A 4,360-nucleotide genomic window follows, 5' to 3' on the forward strand; every position below is an offset into this window, starting at 1 on the left:
AATCTTTATTTTTGTTTTTCACTATAACGTCCGAAACGCAGATGGAACACAATAAAGAAATTTCTCACAAATTTGCTTTAACACTACATTTTATGGCATAACATTTAGGTTGAATATTTTACACCGTGATTTAAAAGAGCATTCCTAATTTCTCTTTACTGGTCTCAAACTTACGATTTATCTATCTGGTTTATTTTAATTTAGAGAAATGATTTTAATGTTTTTTGCACACGTGCCAAAAATAATATACTCTTAAGTTTCAAGTCATCATCTCAATTTTTACTGAAGTTATAGGACTTTTAACTTAAACGAAAAGCACGGTTTTTCATTTCACTGACATCACAGTTTTCATATCGCTAACGAAACTTTGTTTTGGAAAAATTTTGTACAGTTGTGATATGTTTGCCACCTTGTAGTATTATTAAAAGTCTTCATGATGTACCCAGCGGTAAGCCATACAATACTTTACTCCTGACAGATGTAATCCTGATCAGGATTGCACTGTAACACTACGTCTAGCATAAATCAAGAATGAACATTGTCTGTGCAAACATTCCAAATTGTCGATTGGCAAAAATTTATCCAGTAAGCTTTTTTAAGTCTTGTTTAAGATTTCAAATTGTCGAAGCTCGGAAAATATGGTTGTATTAAAAAAATAATCCAATAACGACGTTCACTGGAAATAATTTTACTACTTTTCTATCATTATATAAGCCACTTTATCTGTAAAAACACAATGCCGCGAAAGTTTTCTTCATGAAGATTTCTCAATCTTCTGGATTCCCAAAGTTTTTCCAAAAAGATTGTGAGCTTTTAAACTCGCAAAAGTTTCTTTTATTGTAGTTTCTCCGATTAAAGTACAACCTTTTTTGTAAGAAACTTCTCTATATGTGAATTTTGTTGGTGTGTAACCATTTTGTTGGTGTGTGCAACCATTGTGTTAGTGTGTGCAACCATTTTGTTGGTGTGTGCAACCATTTTGTACATACCAACAAAATAGTACAAAGATAAAGCAACCTAGTGAACAATAAAACCTCCTGCAGATGATTTCAAGTATGCGTAGCTATAGAAACTGCGATGTACTATCACTCTCAAGTTTTGACTTTTGACCCAGCTAAATCTCCGCCTCGCCTATCATAGGACTCTAGCTGGCTCTTTAGCTGGATATATAAAACAAATGTAATTTATAAACTTGACTCGTCTATTTAGTAGTAATAACAGCTACAGGGGCGTAGCCAGAAAAAAATTAACCTTAGATAAGAACCAACTGGGGGTTTTTACGCCCTTTAAGCACGGAAACGCCATAAAACCGACTCTCTGACATACACGATAGACGTTAAGTATTCTGAACAATTGATCGAAAAAGGGGAATAAATGGCAACACAAAATACATTAAAATCTTTACCATCCAGGTTGTAATCAAATCAGCAACAAGAAGCCCTAGGGGCTCTAAGAATTTCCGCTCGCTACCAAAATATTTGATGAGAACCTGCTAATTTGTTGTGTCATGCCAAATCATGACAAACATTCGAAGAGGTTTGGTGCATGAAGCTCTGAAGATAAAGCACACAAGTGACATTATATATTACAACAAACGCAAACAAAACGAAACGTGTCATAATAAACTCACATTTTAAAAGAAATTGCTGACAAAAAAATACAGCCTATCATTTATGGTTGAAAACGGCATTTAGTTGACAAAAAATCAAAATTTTGATGTGACCATCATTTTCAGCATACTTTTTTTATTAACTGTGCCAATTTTTGTCAAAAATAAAGTAGTTTTAATTTTTGGACAAATTTTGGCCTGAAATGACATTTAGGTGACAAAAAATCACATTTTTCTATAATCATCATTTTCAGCATACTTTATTTGTTAACTGTGCCAAATTTGGTCAAAAATGAAGTGGTTTAAATTTTTGGACCAATTTTGGCCTATAATGGCATTTAGGTGACAAAAATCAAAATTTTGATGTCACCATTATGTTCAGCATACTTTTTTTGTTAAGTTTGCCAATTTTTGTTAAAAATGAAGTAGTTTTAATTTTTGGACCAATTTTGGCCTAAAATGACATTTAAGGCGGCAAAAAATCAAAATTTTGATCTCACCACCATGTTCAGCATACTTTTTTTGTTAACTGTGCCAAATTTTGTCAAAAACAAATACCAATTTTGGCCTGAAACGTCATTTAGATGACTTCCCAGTACTTTGGGAGCTTGGGTACGTAAGTTTAAATCTGTGACGTTGCAATTGACCATTTGGGACAGGGTTAGTTAGTTAGTCATTTATCTATCCTCCTCTCAGAGGAACGTGAAATCCCAGGGTCGATTTTTTCTCAAAAAATGCTCCGAAAGAAAAAAACGACGGTTTTAAAGAATTTCCTACGCCTTCGGGCGCGGAAATTCAATAAGACAACACAACACCATCATAATGTTTTTTATAGATTGAAAGTTATTAAAGCAATAATTAGAATGTTCATTCTTCTTTCTTCATATTTAGCACCAAAATAATGTTTTCTGCAGATTGAAGGTTATTAGAAAAAATAACCAAATCAAAATCTTCTTTCTTCATAAATATAATAAAAAATTCAAAAATATAATGAAATGGAACCATGGACACAATGCCTTCATACAAATCATTGAAAAACCTCATGTTAATAATCTGTTCCACACATCATGTTACAAACATTAAAATTATGGGCATAGTTTTAACCTACTTTTGGAAATATTGTAAAAATATGTTACGTTTGAATTACAGACAACTAAATTTAAGCAATGAGAAGAACAAGGATATGTATAAAGCTAATCTGTTTTGCTTTAAAATGTTAGCATGACAACTATTAATTTTAACAGATACATTGCCAGCATCGCCATAACATTGACCTTATCAATTTTGTATATATATCAAGAGAAAGTTCATAAGGTTTTTAAAATGACCTTTGAAAAAGACAAACCTGAGAGCCTTCACTACAATGAATAAACCTTAAGACATCCTCTCGCAAGTTACAATGGGAAGAATTATCGTGATCACTGAGGTGTGGAGCTTTTTCATCATAACGTATGACAACCTAGCTTAAAATATTGAGCAGAACGCTTTAACGTAGTTTTACTCAAACTTAAAGAAACTCAATGAATTAGGTTTAACTTGCCCAGAATGTTTGTCATTATCGTAAAATAAAATAGATACTGGTTGTAAATTTTTATTTGAAGGCAGATGAGGAAAAATCTTCTGATTTAAAACCGTCTTGAATCATAGCTGACCACAATCAGGATAAAAAGTTAAAATATTTCTCTTAAATAAACTGTTATAAAGGCTTATAAGAATAGCTTTATTCTGTGTAGCTACAAGGTCTGTCTACACATAGTTAGCTACAGAAGAGGAATGGCTAGCTTAACTGAAAACTTGAAAGTGCTTTCTACACAGGAAAGCAAATCTGAAGATTTGCATACAGATACAAAAATTGGATGGTTCGAGTATAGAGAATTTTCGTGAAGCTCTATACGCCTTCACCCTTACAACTTCGCCAGCCTTGTTTTTATTTTTGACTTTCTTGCGTATTTTCTATAGCCATATATGGAGCGAATTTTTAACCTCTCTGCGAAATTTACTAGCCAATAGGATGCGTCCAAAATTACCATAAATGGAAGACACAAGACCGTACATAGGCATAATTTTCGCAGTTAATCCTGCGAAAAAGACTATCTGCAAAACAAAGTAGAGATTCAACACCTCAGCCTGCAAAACAAAGTGGATACTGTTAAATCCTGCGAAAACGACGTGCGAAGCGCGAAGCTTGTGTGCGCCGCCTGGGAAAAGACTTGTCGTGGCCGATGATGCACAATATTGGTGCGCCCATCCATGTGTTGGCGGTGGCGGTGGAAAAAACGACGTGTTGAGATGAAAAAAGTAGGTCAGTCGATCGCAGAGCCTGACTGACGCTGGCAACGCACAATTCTAAATATAGCTCTACTGAATTACTGCATAGGGTAGTTGAACTGGCTATTGCAAAACAATATCAAACAACGTCGAATTCTCCTCTTTCTATAAATGTTCGCCGGTCGTATCTCTGTATAACTTTGTGTACAGTTTTGCGCGTAAAAATCGTGAGCAAATTTGTTGGTATGTCCCACACAAAGTCGGGCCTTATACAAAGGGCGAAAATATTTGTCTTGCTTTAGCCGCCCGACTTTGAAAGTGTTTGCCCTATGTGGTGCATGTATGAAAAATTACAGTACTGATTGAATAATGAGCATTTTTTAAGTGTTTTATTGGCAAGAAATAAAGAAATTATTTAAGACAAAATAAAGTGAAACTTTTTACCATAAGTATAAGAAAACCACTATATTGCAAAAAAGTGCC

Source organism: Hydractinia symbiolongicarpus, chromosome 8 (genome assembly GCF_029227915.1).
Source record: "Hydractinia symbiolongicarpus strain clone_291-10 chromosome 8, HSymV2.1, whole genome shotgun sequence".
Taxonomy (NCBI): Eukaryota; Metazoa; Cnidaria; class Hydrozoa; order Anthoathecata; family Hydractiniidae; genus Hydractinia; species Hydractinia symbiolongicarpus.